Source organism: Carassius carassius, chromosome 27 (assembly GCF_963082965.1).
Source record: "Carassius carassius chromosome 27, fCarCar2.1, whole genome shotgun sequence".
Taxonomy (NCBI): domain Eukaryota; kingdom Metazoa; phylum Chordata; class Actinopteri; order Cypriniformes; family Cyprinidae; genus Carassius; species Carassius carassius.
Window position 1 is genome coordinate 9,231,358 of NC_081781.1, and position 23,721 is coordinate 9,255,078.

The following is a 23,721-nucleotide window of genomic DNA, read 5'->3' on the forward strand; positions in this document are numbered from 1 at the left end:
TGGGTCAATATCCAGGGACAAAGTGTTTCACATCCTGTAAAAAGTGTACTGACAGATTGACATAATGAAACTAATTTTATGAGTTTTGGGTGGATAGATGCAAAGGCGAGGAATATAGGATTAAATCAATTACAGTATAGCAACACGGTCTCAATATCCTCCATCCCTCCTTGGTTATTCCCCTTGCCAACTGTTGACCTCAGTATACAACAGGAAATAAAGGATCAATCCAAGCAAACTCCAGTGTGGTATATAGTGCAGAATTATTTTGAGAGGCATTTCCAAGATCCAGTGTTTTTGTTTACGGATGGATCAAAAGACCCGAAGACAGGATATGCAGGTGCAGCCGTGTATATTCCAATGAATGATTCTTACATTAAGAAAAGAGTTTCTAACCATTTATCAGTTTATGCTACAGAACTATTGGCAATTTTAATGGCCCTGCAGTGGACAGAAGAAAAGCGAATGAATAACATAGTTATTGCATCTGATAGCTACTCGGCACTGGAAAGCATAAAATCTGGCAGATCGTCTTTTAGGATGGATATAATCAATTAAATATTCCAGAAATTGTATAACATAAAGCTTATGGGTATATCAATTCAATTTATTTGGGTTCCTGCTCATGTTGGTGTAGTGGGTAATGAGAAGGTAGATATTTTGGCTAAACAATCTTTAAAGTTAAAGCAGATAGATTTACAAGTTCCATTAAGTAAAGCAGAAGCTAAAGTGTTCATTAGGAAATATGTACAATCGATATGGCAGGTACACTGGGATGGTATTGAAACAGGAAGACACTTATATAATATTCAACAACAAGTTGGTGCTGGGAGGAGAGAGAGCAGGAACAGAATTGAAGAGAATATTATAACCCGTCTGAGAATAGGTCACACAGGATTGAATAGCACATTGTTTAAAATTGGCAAGCACCCTACAGGGGAATGTAATCACTGTAGTCAGCAAGAGACAGTTGAACATGTAATACTTCACTGCAGGAAATACAACAATGAAAGACGTCATTTTATTCAGTCACTAATTAAAGCTGAGCATAAAGATTTTTCTATAATAGGTATACTAAAGGAAAACGCTATATATGATAGTATTATTAAGTTTATTAAAGAAACGAAATTAAGTAAAAGAATTTAGTTTTTTTTTTTTTAGTTTTTTTTTTTTAATGTGTTGTTTTCTTTTGTTTCCTCATGTCGCATTATGTCAATCCTATAAGCATGTATCCTGTCCACACTCCAGTCCAGTCGGTGGCGGTAATGCACCTTTAAGTTGGTTTGCCAACCGCCAATAAACACCAAAGAAGAAGAAGAAGAAGAAGAAGAAGAAGAAGAAGAAGAAGAAGAATGCAATCTGAGAAGTGAACACCTCTCATTGCTTCAGAATTTTCTACTCTTTGTTATTTAGGGTCGTATTTAACAACATTTCACCTGCTTGTGGTAGGTAAATCTCCTTTACACTGAAGAAGTAGAAAATAAAAACTTGTAGTCTTGAATTCCCTCAGTTTCTCACTATGATGGTTTGTAATTTGTAAATAATTAGGATGGTCAGGACAAATATGTTGTATTGTAAATATATTCAGTTGACATTATTGTGTGACCTAAATTGTCACATATTCAAAGTTGCCAACATATTCACTGACGAGATGTAATTGTTGTGTTTCAGTTCAGTTGGTTTACACTGGTGTTATCTGTTCCTCAAGGATGAACTGGATTTCAGTCTGGGATTTGCTGATATGCAGCTCTTGGGAGAAAAGCTATTTTCCTTGTACTTAGTTCTTACTTGAAGGGCACTCTAAGGTACTACATTTTTGTATTAAAAGTAATATGTAAATAAAGTTGTTCATGATATCATTGTAGCAAAAATCTGTATGTCAATTTTAAAATCCAAACCTAGGACTCATTATCTTTCTATACTTTTTTCCTATTAGTTTCTGTTATGAAACAACATTTATAATAATAAAAAATTTACCCCACTGTTACCTTTAAATTATTGCATTTTATGTTTTTATATATATATATATATATATATATATATATATATATATATATATATATATTTTCATTTCGATACCAGTTTTCTTGTATCATTTTTAATATATATTTTCATTTCAGCTTAATTTCAATTAATGTAAACTTTTTGTTTTTTGTTTTAGTGCATTTGAAGTATGTTGTAAATGCTATTAAGCACTAGTTTCACTGCTCTACGCTTTTAAAAGTAATAACCAAAATGTGGATTTTATTTTCATTATACAGTGTATTTTTGATTTTTGAATTAAATTGTTTAAAACTGAAAATATTATGTTCTGTCATAGGGTTCTGAGGGTGTCAAGCAAGAAATCAAAGAAGATCTGCAAACAAAATCAGTCACTATTAATCTAGTTATTCCTAGCATATGATTTATGCTAAAAAAAAAATCAAATTTTCTGAATATACAATTAGTAAATGCTGGAAAAATGCAAAGATACCTAAATATTAAACTAAACCACCAGTAGGTGGTGGCAAGTGACTGTCTTAATGAGTGAAGCATTCACTCGTTAATTCAACCGTTTCGTTGAAACGACTGACTAACTGAACAAGTCCATTTGAACCACTGACTCACTAGATTCGTTCAAAAACGCTGAATCATTCTGCGACGAACCAATGTAGTCTGTTGCTCACGTGCAAGTTCTGCAGTATATTTGTTTGGAACTCTTGTCGTTGGCGAAATAGAAAAAAAAACTATGTCTAAAATGTAAGTCACTTTATATTAACAGTTGTTTATTGAACTGTTTCATAAAAATCAATGTCACATTTTCAACCGAGCTTATATTTGTGCTGCCGTTTAACTATCATATGTTAAAATAAAAAAAAAAAACAATATTTTGACAGTACCGTAGTATGTTTATAATATTTGACCGCAGTTGTGTGCTGTTGCCCTCATTTGTTTTTAATTTCTCTCACAGACAGGTTGCAAGAGCATCAACTGGCGCGACCTTGTTATCGTAATTACATTATGCACTATCAAACCCTGTTATTAAATGAGAACTATTCTCACCAAAGTATTTTATTATTATTTAATTTTATTTATTTATTTATTTTTGTTGCTGAAGTTTTAATCAGCCTACTTGTAGGGTTGGGCAAGTAAAGTTCTTTCACTTGCCCCTTCAAAATGATGAAACCTTTAACTGAATTGATTGCTTTATTACCAGAATACAATAAAAGTTGTTGATAATGAGTAATGAGTTTAAATAATGATTACTTAATTATAGGAATTATAATATAAATCATGGGTCACAAGTTAAAAAAAAGGTCACAAGTTAGCTTTATTGTGGTTAGAGCCTACTACCCTTCAGCATAGTGCATCGTAATGCAATGTAATAATAGTGCAACGCACAAGTTAAAATTATCAGCATTAATGTCAATAAAACGTAGAAGAACCTAAAACAAAAAAAGTAAACATAGAAAGTAAATCATATTGCATTTTTATATTTCCCCAATCAAACCACGGACCTCTTTTTCTAATGATTTGCAGTTATGACAAAGATAGAAATAAAGAGAGGAGGGCCACTGACTCAACATCAACAAGAGGATTTGAAGGAGGATTCAAGAAAGAAAAAGTTAGAGACAGCAAGAGCAGGGAAGAAAGATCCAAAGAAAGCCAAACAACAGAGAATTCCAGGCCAGTCTTCAAGTCACCTGTCACACATGAGAAAGAGCAAGTGAATCATGAAGGGAAGCATGAAAAAACAAGTTCCCATATCTCAGGGAGAGGCTCCAGCAGGCATGCTGCTACAAACCAGCCTTCTTCAAAAGAGTTGGAGAAAAAGAGACAGGAGCTGGTATCGAGGAGATCCACAGCAGAGTATCCCAGATGGACAAAGGATGACTGTTCCCCTGAGAAACCAAAAGAGAAAAGGAGGAAGCTCATGAAACGGCCGTTGCCACCAGAGCTTCATCCTGAACCCAAACGAAGAGACAAGAGACCCTCTTCTCTTAGCTTGTCACATCTTTCGTCTATATCTCACAGCATACCAGCAGACACACACTGACAAAATAAGAGAGGTCACAACACATAGCAATACTTCCTGCAAGGTACAACATGTAAGTGTTTTGCATTTGGACCAACTTCATCTGAATCAGTGTTACAAGCTGTTGTGCAGTCACCAGACTAAAATCATTCTGTTGTGTTCGTCTTTATAGTCACGGTGAAATCCTCTACATACATACAAATGCATAGAAATATCAAGGTTTACATATTTTAAACAAGTTTTCGCTCACTTCTCTTCAAAGCATCTCTATCATTAGTAACTTCCCATCTAGACTGAATCATAAGATATAAAACTAGTTGTAGCATACACTGGTTCCATTTCCCACTATGGCTGCACAGTATATTTCAACATTTCAGATTGCAACATAAGAAATATTTCCATAATCTTTAAAAACTTTCATTAGCACTCTTTTCAAGTAAAAAAAAATCCACTACAGTTTTGTGGCAGAATGCAGTCAGATCTGTATGAGAGTTCACTAAAACAGTGGCTACAAGGCTATTTGGGTACCGGTTAACATTATCCAATAGTCCTCAAGGTATTGAAGACAACAAAAAAGAGAATATAGTCAATTTAAGATTGTACTTAAGAGGAAAGGAGAGTGAATTTGAACATTATTAATGACACTGAATTGTAACATATCTCTGACATACGTATGTATGATTTCAGGTAACTCTCCAGGAGGCTGTAGAGACGCTTGACTGTGACCATCTGCTTCATCTGGCACGCTCTGAGAGGCGACTGGAGGTGAACTTGATAGAGAGCTGTGGCGAGCTCACCTGCATGGACCCTACAGAAGAGGGTGCCAGCACAATGCTAACTAAAGTCAGCTATGAATTATTTTTTAATAGCTTATTACTGAAATGGCTTAAGGCTTGTTCACTCCAAGAACGACAACTATAAAGATAAATATGTCAGTGTTTGAAGGGATATAAATGTTTTTTATTGTTCATTAGCTGGAAAAAAATCATTGCGATAGTGATTCCAATAATAACCTCTGTTTCATTATCATTGTAGTTATGATGTGGACTGTGCTATTTATTTACATTTAGAATGATTTCAAATTATATCTTTATTGTTATTGTTATCATCCTTGATTTACAGGCCTTAAGTTAGTAATGTACAACAGTATGCACTTTGTTGTAAAAAAAAAAAGTTATGCTTTATTGTGTCTTTGTGCTTTTAACTCATACATGTGAAGATCGACATAAACAGGCCCTGCTTATTGTTCTGGATACCAACGTGCTGCTCAGCCACTAGGAGTTTGTAAAGAAGATTAGGTCACATGGTCTCGGTGGTAAGAAAAAAAGAGAGATTTTACTAGCTTTTAACTTTAAAACATTTGAAGAATTGTGTGGATGCAACATTTCGCTCTGAACTTCCTCATCACAGGGCTGGGGTTCCCCACTTTACTGATCCCATGGGTGGTGCTGCAGGAGTTGGACTATTTAAAGAGTGGTAAACTCTCCAGCAAAGTGGAATACAAAGCCAGGCCAACTGTCCACTACATTTACAGCTGCCTAAAAAAATCAGGAGCCCAGACTTTTGGGCCTGTCAATGCAGCAGGCATCTGAAGCTGTTGGTGAGTGATTCTTATCCTGGGATGAATTTTATTTGTGTTTGTGATGTGCCTGTACTATGTATCTATTTTTTAAGAAATGTAAAAAGAAGCACACTTTGTCAAGGGGCAATAAAAATCAACTGCAGGGGCATTTCTGTTTGAATTAAAAACCCTCATTGGTCCATAATTACTAATTTCATTTAAAATTCATGCTAATTAATTGCATAAGTAAAAAAAAAAAAAGATTTTGAAAAATGTTATAATTAAAGACAAAAATACTATAGAAGTATGTAAAATATATTAAAATAGCATGGCATTATGGTGCACTGCCCTATAATATTTGCATAATTAAAAATTATTAAATATTAAATTATAAGATCCCTTGTGTGATTCCAAAGTAGTGTTAAAAATTGTTTTATAGCTGTGTCATAAAATTGTTATGTGATACCAAAAACCACTTTGTCATATAGTCATCTACATCAAAAATTAAAACATTCAAGCTCTCCTATAGTGCAGGGGATTATAGGCAATATTAGCTCTAAAAATCCACTGGAAAAATTACGCCACCCAGACACCTTTGACATAGTTGCAGTACTCCTAATCTACAAAAGTACTGTGCATAATATGGATTATATGAGTTCAGTTTTTGTCTCCTGGCTTTTCTCTCGTTCAGGTGGGCCTGGTGTTGTGAATAATGATGACAGAGTGCTGGAGTGCTGTCTGCAGTACCAGGCTCTGTACCCAGAGGGAGCACTAGTTCTTTGCACGTGAGTACAAACTCTTATACCTCTGTTTCACCTCTAGGCATGTCTGCACGTCATTAAGGACATTCTCATCTGCCTTGTCATTTGAAATAGCTAATGAAATGCGAGGTGGCCATGTGTTTGCTTTATGAATGAAGATGATCTGATTTAATGATTATATTTCAGCCATTAGTGTCACCCTGAAAAATGTTGATATTGAAGGTAGAGGACATGACTTCTTTCTGCTAAAATGTGTCCTCTCTCTCTCTGGTTTCTTTTTGTAGCGATGATAAGAACTTGTGCAGCAAGGCTCTGCTCAGTGGGGTGAAGGCCTTAAGGCAGACTTGGTAAAAGAAGTGGAGGGAACCAGATCTACAATTCTAAATTACATTCATGCTCAACATGCTGTGCCTCCTCCAGCAGAACCCGTAGTGAAAGGTCAGTTAGTCTCAGTTTTTCTTTTATTAGTAAAGTTTTTTTTATTTTAAATTCTTTAGCTCCAAAGGTCTGAATGTAAAGTCATTTTGTTGCCACCTCCCTGTGTGTACAAGCAGAGGAGAAAGGATCACAAAAAAATAAACTCAGTGATGAAGCAGAGGAACGACTGTTGAGTGAGTGTGTTTCTTTGCTGGAGTCCTGGCTCCAGGGGGCGCTGTCAGAGGTGCTGGTGGAAGAAATGAAGGTGACTTATGGAGAACTGTGGACTGAGGTACCACTGCACACATTGATCTATTAATTTTTCATGAAGTTTATATTAAGACCTGCTCCTCATTTATCTAAATTCATTAGTCACATCTTAAGAGTAATTCAGGGCTAAAAATTCTCTGTAGTCCTGTCCTCTTTGATCGTATCTGTTTGTGTATGCAGATAGTGTATGTGAAGCCTCCATGGAATCTGGAGGGGCTGCTCAAGTGTTTTAAGAAGCACTGGATAGCTGTGTTAGGAAGCATTATCAAGAGGAGCCTGCTCAGCTGTGTGGAGATGCTGAGTGACTGTCTCTATTCAGGTGTGTATGTCTCACTACTTTAATCTGATACTCTGTAACTATAATACATTCAAATGTTATTCTTCTCTAAATTAGAATCCCAATTTTTTTGCTATAATTATATTCTAATTATAGAGTTATGTTGTTTTAGAATTCTGTCCTGGCCCATTTTAGATTTAAATTTTATTGTATTCCACAATTCAGTGGTCAGTAAAAAACTATTTAAGAAATAACACTTCTATTCAGCAAGGATGCAGTAAATTGATTTAACAATGTGACAATTCGGCCTCATCATCAGATGAATAAATTTCATTTAAAAATATATTTAAATATAAAGCAGTAATTTCAAATTGCAATAATATACACAATAATACTGTATTTACTATATTTGTGGAAAGCAAATGTGGCCTTGGTGAGCCTTCTTTAAAAGAATACCAACTTAAAACATTTAATCAATAGTGTTTATTCTAAAATGTTTTTCTTATTCATAAAAAAATCATGCATTGGTGATTGTCAAATTAATTATTGTATTTCTAAAATGTTGAATCTGAAAATCTCTAAACTTTAATTTTGTTATTAAAGTAATTCTATTCTATTCTGTTCTATTCTGTCACAGTTTCTTTCCTTATAATCTTTATCTAAGAAAGGACAAAAATGCATTGCTTTAGGGACTACTTTACCTGCTCCCCCTGCTGGCTGTTTGTATGTCCTTCGGTTGTTCATTATGTCATTAAAAGGATAGCCCTCTCACCATTTACTTTCAAGTTGTTATAACCATGTATATGTTTCTTTCTGCTGCTGAACACAAAAGAAGGTATTTTGAAGAATCTGGGTAACTGAACTGTTGTTGGTCACCAGTGAGAGGGAAAAAATACTACAGAGTAAAAGATGACAGAATTTTGGGGTAAATTATTACTTTAAATGGTTCCCACTAAACACCAGGGTAATTGGTGTTTGTTTGTGTGGATGCACATCTCTAAGTTTGTGGTTTTGGTCCACGCTCATGCACACACTGTTCTCATGTTGTGTGTGGAGTTATGAGTTTGACCTCATTCTGCCAATCACTGCAGCAGGAGTATGACACTGTGCCTTTCTTCTCTGCTGCCTTTGGCTATGAGCCGAGCCCAACAGAGGAGAGGAAGGGAGTTTGTGCAGGAGTGGAGAGTTGGAAAAGTACCAGAGCCCTCCTGTTCTCGCCTAAATGTGATTTACTGCACTTTATGGAGTTGAGGGAGTGCCCTCCACTCATTTTGTGTGTTGTTTTGTGTAAGAGGGTAAGTGGTATGTGTCCATGAGGCTATGACCTTTTATAAACAGGTCTATTGCTCGCTTAGAGCTGTGAACTCATTTGTAAACCTTTATTTTTAACCCACTTCTGTCTTTATTAAGCCTCTCTCCTCCCTTCCTTTCTTCTACAGTATCCACAGGCTATTAGGGCCTCCTGACTCCAGAAACTTAGGAGATCATAAAAAGATAACAAACAGATAGAATGGACAGAATACATTATTACACAGCCGAATTATATCTGAACTGTATTGCAGATAGTCATGTGTTAAAAAATGTATCTATTTATCTATTTATTTGTTATATTATGCTGTGTTGTGTCTGTCTGTAGACAGGTCCATAAAGCACAGATCTGCTCCCAGTGCTGTGAGATGGCTGCAGAGCTGCTGTTGGCACTAGCTGGCAGATCTCAGTACAATGGTCATGTAGCACAAGCTCTCTCTACACTTCATATGCTAAAGGAAAGACTACAGGTAAGTCTCATTATAATATAACTGGATAATTGTTTCATTCTAATTACTAATGAATTGTGTGTGTGTGTGTGTGTGTGTGTGTGTGTGTGTGTGTGCGACAGTCTCCGAAAGCACCAGCAGAGGGTGATGACACTGATAATGAGGACTCTCTGATGGCAGAGATGGAGGAGGATGTAGCTCTGCTTCCTCAGACATCACATAAGAATGTTTGGGCACTATTTGAGAGCATCTGGAACAATGTGTGTCAGATTAGGTGAGAGAGTCGATGAGAAAGACAGAAGTGTATTTATTTCTCAACACACACCTCTGTTCAAAAATTAGGGCAAAATACAAAATACACAAAATAGTTTGTACACAAAATTTTGTTAGTTTCACAAAATACAAAATATATATTTTTTCAAATGCTGTACTTTTTAACTTTTTATATAAAAAAAAATAATTTTTTTAATAAAGGTTTACACAAAAATAGAAAACAGCACAAATGCTTTCAACATTAAAGGGGTCATATGATGCAATTTCAAGTTTTCCTTTCTCTTTGGAGTGTTACAAGCTGTTTGTGAATCAATAAGATCCCTAAAGTTGCAAAGATTAAAGTCTCAAACCCAAAGAGATATTCTTAATAAAAGTTGAGACTCGTCCACACCCTCCTAAAACTCCTCATTTAAACACACCCCCACATGTCTATGTCTCGATGTGGGAAGATTTGCATAACAGTGACCAAATGTTCGCGCAAAGAAAGAACTTGTAACTTTGATTTGAACCGGCGCAATATTGTGGAGACATTGTTTCATTGTGAAAGCGAAAATACTTAGTTTGGCCTTCCAAAAGAGTACACAACTAGAAATCAGTGGTTAAGTTGTATTTACAACACTGTTCTAGAACGGTTCAACACAAATATACAGAGGTGTGCAGCGCATTTTATGGAAGACCGTTTCCTGATCCTGAAAGAGAAGACTACAATGTCGGTTTTGACACACAGTGTGTAAGTACGTTTACATATTTAAAGGATAAAAAGACAGTATAAGTCATTATAATCCATTAATATGTCCCTACTGGATGCAACAAATGGCTCGTTTGTAATGGGTTTTATTGTTTTTGTCTTGTCGCACCAGTGTTTTGACTGAGACACGCATCACAGTATGGCAAGGGGTGTAACGTTGCCATCACAAGCTTGAGGTATTCAGCCAATCACAATGCACTGGATAGCTGGCCAATCAGCACACATTGATTTTCAGAACGATGAGCTTTGTTAAAAAAGTGACGTGTTTCAGAAAGGCGGGGCACAGAGGAGAAACAATAATGTACAGTATCTGGAAAATAATGTGCTTTTTTTACCTTGAACCACATAAACACATTTCAATACTCCAAATACACAAAGTAATGTTTTTTTAGCAACATCATATGACCCCTTTAATAATAATGTTATTTTGCACCGAATCAGCACATCAGACTGATTTCTGTTGCATCATGTAACACTAAAGACTGGAGTAATGGCTGCTGAATATTCAACATTTTAAGAAAACTTCTTTTTTATTTTAAATTGTAATAAAAATTCACAATATTACCTTTTACTGTATTTTTGAAACTGATTTCTCTTTAAAAATATTAAATTATTTTTGTTTGTTTTGTTTCATAAACCCCCTCTGCTAAAATATTAACTTTTTAAGAATGAGAAGAAATGCTGATCAGGTCTTACACTGTATACTAAGACAGCAAACAAAACAGAAACTTCACTCCATTACAGTGTTGTTTTAATGTTTATTTCCATTTGTTTCTATCTTCGGTTTGGCTTTGTTCTCGGCGCTCCACTACACTCCAGGAGCCACTGAGCCCAGCCAGCGATCTACCTCACCCCCACCTCAAGAAGCCCTCTCCTGCCTACAAAGGCTCTCCACTGCACTGAAACAGCCACTGGAGGCTCTTCAGAGGTACACACACACACATACACTCTTCAGTTCTGCAGTCCTGGAAGCCTCTATTACCATTTCAATCGTGTGCCTCCAAACAGAATTTGCTCAGTGTGTGTCCTTAGTCACCTGAGCATGTAGAAGACAGAGGTAGGTGTGTGTTGCACATGGTGAGGGTGAAGGGGGGCAATCTTTATCCTCATAATTGTCAGTACATACTCATTTTCAAATCCTTCCCCGATCCTGTGTGAGTGTATCTGTGTGACTCACTTCCGTTGCTCAGCGTTCCTGCAGCTTTAGCTGCTCAGAGCAGTAGGCAGAGAGATTTTACTTTGACATGGAAATTTTTCCTCTAAATTAAGATCTCTATCTGCATCTTTCGAGCAGAAACCGTGGAGCATGTCATAGCTGTAGTTAACGCTATTTATGTCGCAGTGTAATAGTAGTCAGAAGTTGCCTCACTGGCATATTAAACTTCCTTCTTGTGTCATTCATAGCCTCTTAATAAATATATAAATCACTAATAAATAATAAGATCTCTAATAAATTTAAACTCTTATATAATAACATATATCAAGATCTCAATTTTGGATTGTCAGCTCAGTTCTGGTTGTCTGAAAAGTTTATAAGGTCATGAAGTGAATTATTGTTTCTGCACAATAATTATGTCTCAGTGCATTAATGCTACACTATGAGGTTTTTGTTCAACAGAGAGAGAGGAGATGAAGCATACACTTGATGCAAATGAATGATTTGTCATGTGAAACTTGTGTTGCGTTGTCCTTCTAATTGATTATATGCTACTTTATTCTCACACAAGATGCCACACTTGTACATCAGTGCATAAAAATTGATTTGCGCACAAACTTGTTCATTTTATTCTAGTCTTCGACATAAATTATTACTGAATCTGGTTATATTGTTTGCATTTGGAGGAAGATGCAAAAAAATGGTGAATGGGTAAATGGTGGTAAATGGTGACATCAGTGTTGTGCATTAGAGTTTCCTCTTCCTTTCAGTTTAGTGTTTCTGAGAAAGCAGGATGCCAAGGTTTGAAGGGAGATTAGGCGCTGTCTCCATGGTAACAGCAATACTCATTTTTATGTGCAGAAAGCAGACAGGTGAGTCATCAAAACTAACACACGCACACAAATGCGCAGCGCTATTCTTTTCCGTCCTCCTGCACCCTGAATGAGGAAGAGCATGCATAATTCAAGCTTTCTTGCTGAAATAGCTTTTTCTTTCTGCTCCCTCATCCTCCTCCTCATCCCCTCTCCCTTCCTTTGGAGTCCTCCCAGTTTCTCCCATCTCTTCTCTTTTTCTGTCTTTCAGCTTTCTCTGGATCTGTTGAAGGTTATTCAGAGAAATATCTCAGTGTAATGTGTTTGTATGATTGTATTTTCTGTCAGCAGGTCTGCAGGGTAGCATGTAAGCACCACATGTTTATTTTAACGGCCATGTTAACAGGTTGCAGTATTCGCAATGCACATGGAGGCAGCACAATGCTGCGTAACAGAAGCAACACTGCAGGGAGAGTTTTGGCACTGAGCCTGTTTATACTACGTGACTCTTGACTCGAGTGGAAATTACATTGAAATTGCAGTCTAAGCAAACATACTGTAGTTTGCATTAAGCAGTATAAAATAATGTAGTGACCTACTTGGAAATTAAAAAGAAAAAGTTCTGTTTGGCATGATGCAGTGAAAGGAAGATAAACAGCTCTTCCCGTTCACTAAATGATTGTATTTTATTTTATTTTATTACACATAATGCTGAAATGAAATGAGGTTCGACTTCATGCAGTATTTTATATATGGAATATTTTGCTTCTATTTAATTTTTTATATTCACCACTGTTCAAATGTTTGGTGTCATTATTATTATTTCTTTTTAAATACTTTTACTCCACAAGGATGCATTAAATTGGTCAAAGATATTTACAGTGTTACAAAAGTTTTCTATTTCAAATAAATGCGGTTTGGAATTTCTTTATTTATTATATTAATCAGCAAAACTGTTTTCAACTGTAATAATGATAAGAAATGTTTCTTGAGCACCTAAACAGCATATTAGAATGATTTTGTGACACTGACAACTGGAATAATGGTTTCTGAAAAATCAGCTTTGCCATCACAGGACTAAATTACATTTTAAAATATATAAATTTTAAAAATAATTTAACTGTATTTTTAATTAAGTAAATACAGTCGTGTTGAGCACAAGAAACTTTTTTTTTTTTTCAAAAACATAAAAATAATCTTACAAACGCTTCATTTTTGTACTACATGTACAGTATATCCACAACTTTGTTACACGGCTTTGTTACAGAGAAGAAACACCTCCTGCTATTGCAGTTATGCTGTTTCCTTGTCGCTGGATGTTTGAAACAGGTTTCAGTCTTGACATGTTTGAACATGTTAGTAACGTGTCCAAAACTCTTAGACACGCTGTCAATTATTAGAGTGTTTAAGGCTGTACAAAAGTCCCTGTGTTCTAACATCACACTGATTGTTAATGAGTAAATTCAGTGACTACTAATTTATGCATTTTCTGACATAAAAAAATTACAGGCCACTTTTTACAGGGTAAGTCTCCCTGGGGCAACCTTTACTCAAGGGCACAGAAGTGATAGTTCAAGGATCAGCTCAGACCTTTCACTAATAGAAAACACTAACCTGCAAATGATTGTCTGATACTTTCACTGATTCATCTGATACATTTATTCATTGTAATCTTAAGCTGCCTCTAATATTAAACATAAAAGCATGCTCTGGTACACTGATGCATTTTAAAGGGGTCATATGATGTTTCTAAAAAGAACATTATTTTGTGTATTTGGTGTTATGAAATGTGTTTATGTGGTTTAATGTAAAAAAAACACACATTATTTTCCACGTAATGTTCATGCCCCGCCTTCTGAAACGCTTAGATTTTTACAAGGCTTGTCGTTCTGAAAAGCGAGGTGTGTTCTGATTGGCCAGCTATCCAGTGCGTTGGGATTGGCCAAATGTTTCAACTGTCTGACGGAAATGTTACGCCCCTCAACATATACTGTTATGGCGTGTCCCGGTCAGAACACCAGCATGACAGGACAAAGCCAATAAAACCCATTACAAACGAGGCAGTTGTTGCATCCAGTGGGAACATAATTACTGATTATAATGACTTGTCTTCTTATGCGTTGCGTTGCATATCGCGCCGCGTAACCATAAAACCATTTCTGCATTTGTGATCGGAGAAATGACAAACAACAAGTGCTACTCTACACTGCTCAAAACTCACGTTTGAATCTTCAGTCAGAAGCACCAGACTGTCCTTGCAAAGAGTGAGGAATGGCCAGCGGCTTGAGTGAGTGGCAGCCGGTGGCTAGAGCGAGGGACGGTTGGCGGACTGGGGGACAAAGGAGCGGCTGGGGGTTGGGGCAACCACAAGTGACGACCCTGGGCTGGACTCCGCTTCGTCTACAGTGAAAGCCGATCCGGTGATCTACAGCGTGAAGTTGATGTATTTCCTCAGCTACCAGCACAGATCAGCTCTAGGCATGATGAAGCGGATATTGTGCTCTTTTGGAGGGCCAAACAAAGTAGTTTCACTTTCACAATGAAACATACAGCTTCTCCACGAAATTGTGCTGGTGGCAACAGAGAGAATAAAAGGTACGCCTTCTTTCTTTGCGTAAACATTTGGGCGGCGTTTTGCAAATATTCCACATAGTGACGTAGATATGTGGGGTTGTGTTTAAACAAGCCGTTTCGAGGGGGCGTGGACAAGTCTTAACTTGAATAAAGAATATCTCTTTGGATTTGAGACTTTAGTCTTTGCAACTTTACAGATCTTCTTTATGAACCAAGAGCTTGTAACACTCCAAAGAGAGAAAAAAATTTAATCGCATCATATGACCCCTTTAAAATCAGTCACAGGATTCTTATTGGTATATCAGGCAATAACCATTTAATTTTCTAGTAACCGCACAGGAGGAATTAATATGTTTATAAGTGATAGTAAAATTAAAGGTTGATAAAGATTTCCCCTCGCACAGGCTGTTATCAGCGGAAAGCAGTGTTCAAGATGCACTGTCACTTCTCTCCTTCATTCAGACCAGTGAGGTAAGGAAAAAGAAGTCCACTAAAGATAATTTCCACCTTTTAACTAGTCATGCCCATGGTTAGTGAGATAGTAAGATAAAAAAAGTAGTATGCCCAGCAATCTGACACTTTTTTTTTAAAACTGTAATTTTGTATAAATATAGTAATTTATTACTTTGATTTCAAAACTCAGTTTTTAGCAGCTATTACTCAGGTCTTCAGTGTCACATGATTCTTCAAAAATTATTCTAATATGCTGATGTGCTGTTCAAGTAACTCAAGTAATACTAAAGTCACTTTCTATCATAATACAACCCGAATTCCGGAAATGTTGGGACGTTTTTTTAAATTTTAATAAAATGAAAACTAAAAGACTTTCAAATCACATAGCCAATATTTTATTCACAATAGAACATAGATAACATAGCAAATGTTTAAACTGAGAAAGTTTACAACTTTATGCACAAAATGAGCTCATTTCAATTTTGATTTCTGCTACAGGTCTCAAAATAGTTGGGACGGGGCATGTTTACCATGGTGTAGCATCTCCTTTTCTTTTCAAAACAGTTTGAAGACGTCTGGGCATTGAGGCTATGAGTTGCTGGAGTTTTGCTGTTGGAATTTGGTCCCATTCTTGCCTTATATAGATTTCCAGCTGCGGAAGAGTTCGTGGTCGTCTTTGACGTATTTTTCGTTTAATGATGCGCCAAATGTTCTCTATAGGTGAAAGATCTGGACTGCAGGCAGGCCAGGTTAGCACCCGGACTCTTCTACGACGAAGCCATGCTTTTGTTATAGCTGCAGTATGTGGTTTGCATTGTCCTGCTGAAATAAACAAGGCCTTCCCTGAAATAGACGTTGTTTGAAGGGAAGCATATGTTGCTCTAAAACCTTTATATACCTTTCAGCATTCACAGAGCCTTCCAAAACATGCAAGCTGCCCATACCGTATGCACTTATGCACCCCCATACCATCAGAGATGCTGGCTTTTAAACTGAATGCTGATAACATGCTGGAAGGTCTCCCTCCTCTTTAGCCCGGAGGACACGGCGTCCGTGATTTCCAACAAGAATGTCAAATTTGGATTCGTCTGACAATTAAACACTATTCCACTTTGAAATAGTCCATTTTAAATGAGCCTTGGCCCACAGGACACGACGGCCCTTCTGGACCATGTTCACATATGGCTTCCTTTTTGCATGATAGAGCTTTAGTTGGCATCTGCTGATGGCACGGCGGATTGTGTTTACCAACAGTGGTTTCTGAAAGTATTCCTGGGCCCATTTAGTAATGTCATTGACACAATCATGCCGATGAGTGATGCAGTGTCGTCTGAGAGCCCGAAGCCCACGGGCATCCAATAAAGGTCTCCGGCCTTGTCCCTTACGCACAGAGATTTCTCCAGTTTCTCTGAATCTTTTGATGATGTTATGCACTGTAGATGATGAGATTTGCAAAGCCTTTGCAATTTGACGTTGAGGAACATTGTTTTTAAAGTTTTCCACAATTTTTTTTACGCAGTCTTTCACAGATTGGAGAGCCTCTGCCCATCTTTACTTCTGAGAGACTCTGCTTCTCTAAGACAAAGCTTTTATAGCTAATCATGTTACAGACCTGATATCAATTAACTTAATTAATCACTAGATGTTCTCCCAGCTGAATCTTTTCAAAACTGCTTGCTTTTTTAGCCATTTGTTGCCCCCGTGCCAACTTTTTTGAGACCTGTAGCAGGCATTAAATTTTAAATGAGCTAATTAAGTGGATAAAAGTGTAAAATTTCTCAGTTTAAACATTTGCTACGTTATCTATGTTCTATTGTGAATAAAATATTGGCTCATGTGATTTGACTTTACTGTAACTTTTGATCGATTGAATGCATATTTGAGGAATAAAAGTATTAATTTCCAAAAATAAAAAAAACTTACTAGCCCCAACATTTTTTAACTTGTTACATTTTTTGGGATGTTTTGATATATAACCACTAAGATCAACCGTACATTCAGCATTAATCTAAGGCAGTGATTATGCAGTACGTGTGTGTTGGGCTGTACGTTGTGTACTGTACTTTACATTAACAGATGTGCTTTCTGCTTTCAGATTGCTGCTATGGAGCCACGTTTCACTGCCAGGGACCTGTTTGATTGCTCATCTAAGCAGGAATACCGGTTAGTTGAGTGAAGAGATAGATAAGACTCATTAGCTTATCTGCAAGTCATACTCACAGCTTTTACTGCTTTTATTAACCCGGCTACGTGCATAATGCAGTTGTACTTTCAGCAGATAGGCATTTCAGTTGGAGCACAGCATGCTGTTCTCAGGTCAGTGCTAGATTCAGCAGGCCTCGGCAGGTTATCTACTGTCTCAGAGGACCAGTTTCTGCTTTAAGAGCGTTATTGCATCATAATCCTAACCAAACCTCAGAAGACAGTTCTGGGAATCCTAGACATTACGCTTGGAATGGTTGAATGGAAAAGTGAATCTTAATCTCTTCATTGTTCATTGTGTACATATATTTAAATCCAATTTTGTGATCTGTTCAAAATGTTAGGGGCAATAAGCTTCTATACTAATTAAACTTGAGATTTATGTTCCGCATAATCTACAGTATGTCACTGAATGTTAATATCAGGCGAACTGGAGAAGCAAGCAAGCTTTATGTGTACTGAGTTGAGGTCCTTAAGATGAATAGATCAAATGCTTTGACATTGCACTGAATTCTGTATTATAGCTCTCACTAATATGGCACCTGTGTAATAACAGGTTATGCTGAAAACGCTCCTCTTGTGTGCTCTAAATCACACTTCAACACTGAGGAAGGCATCGATGATACACAGAGTGCATTTAATGATACATCACCTCTTTCCCCTGAGTCGTTAGCCAGTATACACATTTCTTGTTAAGATATTTCACAATTTATTCCCAGCAGTGTTCAAAGGTGTTTGTGAAACTAGAACATAAGCATGTTTTATCTTGTCTCAGAGATTTCCATATCACCAGTGTTTTTGATGATGATGCCCCAGGCTAATGAGGAATTCTACAACTGAATGATAATTATTCAGTATCTTAAAACTGTAATGTGATGGCACTTGTAAATATTCCGTTTGCGTTAGAATGTGTTTTGATATCATTTTACTCTAGAAGAGGCTAATTAAGCAGGAGGAACTTAGGACCTCAGGCTATTTGATGGCAATTTTTCTTGATATAACATGCAAATTCTTGATTACACCACAATTTCTTTTTAAATGAATTGTTCCCATGAATTTTGGCATAAGGAACCTGACAGCTAGAAAATAAAAAGTTAAACAAATACACTGTAATACTGTATTAATCTGTCACAAGCATATTCGTGTTGTATTGTGGTTAAAAAAAGCAGTTGTCATTGCAATGTAATATAATCATTTTAATTTAAAAAGCAACTTTTAGCTGCTCAAAGTTGCTTTACAGTGCAAATATTATAATAGATCATTAGTTTATGAACCTTCAAATGAAAATATTTAACAATCTTCAAGGTAAATGTTTAAGCTTTCGTAGCATTTATACCTCTTAGGATTTTAGCTATAGCTGTATTTCAGTGTTGTATAATGTAGAAAAAAAATCAATCATAATTATAATGCGACATTTTTATAGTGTTCTGTATGTTGTAGTGTATCCCTATACTAGATGCGCAAATTGCAAAATTCTGAATTCAGTGTCAGATTGTACGTAGGAAAAAGCTTTGTTCAAGGCCTGATTTATTTACTGAAATGATTTGTGGTGTGTACTAATCTAACTAACCTAGTGACTAACCAGTCCTACTACAGTGGAAGCATGGCTTATGAATATGTGTGTTACTGTAGGTTAATTTACTCCAGAGCAAAGTTTTCATGCCTCAGACACTTAATTTAACGATTAATATTCACAAAGTGTAATTTTTACACTGGGCCGTGTTTAAAACTTTGCTTTTTTGTTTTTTAGCCGTTAAATTGGGATGCTTTACAAAGTGTCATGTTTGCACAGTCACTTCCAGCCTCTGATTATTTATTAAGCAGGATTGCTGCTTGCAAACTTTGACTCTGCGTGTGTTTGTCAAGGCTTTGTGAGTCTGTGTCTTCGGGGGCGAAGAAGTAGTTAATTGATTAACCTTTTCAGTCAAGTGTAGCTACACGATCACACACACATTTGTGGAGCCGTTGACAGCTGATCTTTAGCAGCTCACTTACCTCAGCTCGGTCAATGAGCCGCGACACACAGGAACTCTGTGACCTCATTTCACGCACTAATCCACATGTGTCAAATGCATACTTTAATGGACCCAATCAGAACTGCCAGGTATTGTATGCTAATTCACAAAGACGCCATGATCAGGTCATGTGGCCAAACTGCGGTGTCAGAACCCCCACAAATGCACATGAAACATACATTATCAGTTGTGTCAATGTGACCTGTTATATATGGTTTCAATGTGTTTGCATTTGCTTTTTGAACATTTCATAACTTTGTAAGACTTTAGAAATCAGTTGGGCCGCCATCTATGTAATATTGATTTGCGGACTAAAGATTGCTTAAGGTGATCTCTTATGTTATTCTGTAGCTAAAAGCACCAGAATAGGTTTTGTTATTCATTGATGTTCATGAACATTTAATCTCTAGGTGCTAAATCTCACAACAGGGATTGATATCTAAGCAACCAGACCCAGCGCTGACTGTCAACTGGTGACTGCTGAGACGCTGCTGCAGCTTTTGTCTGATGTTCAGTGTTGCGTGTTTGTTTTCGAGCGAGTACCGTCACTGCGGTGTTATGTTCTGTTTTGTTGTTGATTTGTTAAGGATTGGCTTCATAAAGCATTAATTCTGCTGTCTGCTGGCTTTCTTGCTGCTGAAGGGAAGCTGCCCACATGTTGTACGGTTGCCATGGCAGCATTGTTGTGAAGCAAATAATTGCAAGGGCTGAAGGAAGGGAGTCCTTTATGTGTTCACCACAAAACACATCCCATCATTTTTAGTGCACAATTTTGTTTTGTTTTGGAGGAAACAGGGTTATATCCTATAAATAGATAAAATATTTTATACTATTGCCCAAAGGTTTGGGGTCGGTAGATCTTTTTTTTTTTTTTATAGAGATAATTACTATTTTATTACGATTACTAATTATTACTATTATATTCAGCAAGGATGCATAAATTGATAAAAAATGACTGTTAAATAATTTTATATTGGAAAAAAAACACTTCTGAGGCAACCCTTCTGTGATTTTGAACTTTCTATGCATCACAGAATAAAAAAAATACAAAACAAATGTTTACTTTATTTTCTATTATAAATTAAATGCAGCATTGATCAACTTGAGACTTATATCAAAAACGTTAAAAAGTCTAGTCTAACCTTAGACTTCTGAACAGTATAGTTTATGGTGGTTATAGGTATTAGAGATGCAATGATGATAATTTTCATTTTATGGCCAATATTGTAACACTATGTTGTCTAAATTAATAATAAAAGATTAAAATTAAAATAAATCATTATGAATGCTACGTCACATCATAATGTACATTATGAAAAATGTATATTTTTTTAAAAAAATATATAGATTACATTTGATATTCATCATACAAAATTTATTTTCAGACAGGACTGTAAATGTTTTGAAATGAGCAAAGACAACATTCCAGTCCAGATCAGGTCTTTATTTCCACCATACCATACCCTTCATTATATAAACCAGCTCAGTGAGGGTTTGTGCTGGAGAACTTTTTTTTTTTTTGGTAGTTATGTAACATCCATTGGGGAACATGATGTGAACAAAATAAGGCAACAAGCAGCAACAGGTTGCAAGAAAGAGAGGGAGGAGAGATAAAGTAACACAATAATGGCCTTCATTCAAGTCAGTTGTGAACCACTGTTCGAGGGAGAGAAAGAGTGGCCTGTGTGACTGCGACTCAGAGATTTCTGCATTTGTTTAAATGCCTTTCCCATGAACACTAGTATTAAAGATGAGAAACAATTTTGTTGTAGTCAGTAAAGCATTTGCTATAGATATAAAAAGCACCCTATTTTAGAGTGTGATTGTCTTGGATTAAAGGGCCCATGAATTGCATTGTTTTTTTTGTTTCCTGAGGTGCATTTACAGTTTTCTGTAAGATTTTTACATCCAAATCTGTCATAATTTAGAAATAAAAGACCATTTTCTGTCTAGATTTTAGCCCTCTGATTTAAACACTTTAATTTTAGTTAAGTGTATAACAGTAAGACACTGCGGCATTCATTATTATAGTAAAAAAAACTAAATATTTGAAGTGTCCTCTGCAAAGTAATTTCGTCAGCCACCTTCTCTTGACCTCTTTCACTTCCTGCATACGAGACATCCACTTCCTGTTTGGAACCACAGGCAGTGTAGCGGAAGTTATCCTGTGTGAAGTGAAACAGCAGGGACAATCAGGGCCACTCACAACTGTTTAGGTAGATCAGATCTTCAGCACTTGATCTGTTCGCGACCTTCCTATCTGCTTCTACTTCTATTAAACAGAGAAGAACAATAAAGAATGTTTTCCAAGTTAAAGATATAGTTCACCAAAAATGAAAACTACCATCATTTACACATCCTCTTGTTTTCAAATTTGTATGCTCTTATTTTTCAGTAAAAATAATTGAATAATAATAATAATGATAATAATATATCAAATAATTAACTTTTTGTGTAGAAAAAATAAAGAATTATAAAATGAAGAGTCACAATTGCCTTTAATGTTTTATTTTATGACAGAAATAAGCTTCCATATAAACATGGTAGAGAAGTCTTGTGTGTGTGTGTGTGTGTGTGTGTGTGTGTGTGTGTGTTGGGTGGGTGGTGCGCAGCTGTCTGAGCTGTGTGCGAATCTAGATCACTGTGCTGCTGCTGCTCTGAGCTCTTGGTCCTTATTTACTACCTGACTTTCCATGTTTGGACCCAGCCAACTGTCTACTTACTATCTGACCAGACTCCTTTGGACCCCGACCTGGGTTTGATATCAGAGACATAATCTGCTGGAACCAAAGGCTCGCCAACCTACTGATCCTCTGTCCTTGTACCAACCTCAACAGAGTCTCTGTGTCAGTTACATGACCCTGACTTATTATGCAAAAGTATCGAGGGCTATTAGTCTATTTAATAGAAGTATGTCCTAGTTCTTATGTTGTAGTTCTAAACTTTGATGTGTTTTTTAATTGTGTTAAATTATTTGGATTATTTATTCAACGTACTTTATAAGTAATGTGCCCCATTTTGGGAAAATAGTGATGATTAAAATATTATTATAGGTTTGTTGGTGGTTTTGGTGTTTTATAGTGAAGAATGCAGAATTACATTTCTGCTGTACCACTTGAAATCCTCCTGATGTCCAGGAGCTGTTGTGGTAACAGGTTATTATGTGTTCAGAAAAAGAAGTGTTACTTTGTGACACTGTCTCACACGACAGTCAGTGCCGCCAGTCTCAGTCTCAGTCAGTAGTGAGTGCGACAGTGAGTCATGTGTTAAAAGCCCATTTTTCATGGGTGCCAGTCTAGCTGCTCAAATCCACTCGTTTGTTCCGTGATTCTAAGAAGGTACACTAAGTTAATTATAACACCTACACTGTTAGGTCTGATAAGCTGCTGTGATTTCTTATTCTTAGTAATGTCACTGCATATGAAATACCAGCACCAACATGATCCTCAGTAATTTATGACAGATGTTTTTTTTTATTTGATTTCATGTGGAATGGTATCTATGCATAAATATTGTTTACATTTTATTAAAGTTTGAATAGTTCAAAAATAATTTATATTTTACTTTACATCTATTTGCATTTTGATTAAAATATATGCTCATCAATGAATGTTTATTTTATTTTATTTTTTTGTCACATAAAACCTAAAGATGTTGATCAGGGTTTATGGTTTGTAAGGCAGCACTGTTACATCACAAAATGAGAGGGATTATGGGAACCGTGGGGATGTCCCTCTTGAGATTAGCCTACTCCAATTCTCAGTGAGGTTAGCAAGGTAAATGCTGTGCCTGTTCTTAGGTCATTGAGGTCAAAAGACATGATTACAGTATTTAAATTATTTTGCGGTATTTTTAATTCTTTAATGGTAGGCACTTGTGTAGATGGACAAGGAAAATCATATATTATTTTTTTTAAATTATTTTTTTCCCATGTCAGCATTTTATCATAATAACGAGGCGCGAGTTTACCGACAGCAGCTGAGAAGCGAGCAGAACATTTGAGTCGCGCGGAGAACTGTTTATACAGTCTATGGCGGAGACGCATATTTTTAAACCCACAAGCTGACAGACAAATCCTATTTGGGTCATACAAGGTGGTCTGACGTCCTCATAGACAAAAAAAGGTATAAACTCCAAACGAAAGTAAAATTTTGCTGAAATTGAGACCTTAATGTACGGAAGTGGGTTTGGTTATAGAATAACGTTACGTTTGCCACTCCAGTAATAACCGAACTGTGTGTGAACGTAACTGTAATCGAAAGCGTTCCTCAGCCGTATGAACGTTAGGGGGAATTCACACAGAATGTGGTTTTCGTTTAAAATTGGAATAAAAAAAACACTCTGCAAGACATAGAGACTTTTTTTTATAATCAAAATTATTATTGTAACTTTAGCGCTGCGTTTTTAAGCACCACCAAATGCAGGAGGTC

At 36.4% G+C, this 23,721-nt stretch overlaps 1 pseudogene; it reads left to right on the plus strand.

Moving 5' to 3' along the window:
- Positions 1-3,508: 3,508 nt before the first annotated feature.
- LOC132107402 (transcriptional protein SWT1-like) lies at positions 3,509-22,877 on the plus strand (annotated as a pseudogene).
- The last annotated feature ends 844 nt before the right edge of the window (positions 22,878-23,721 follow it).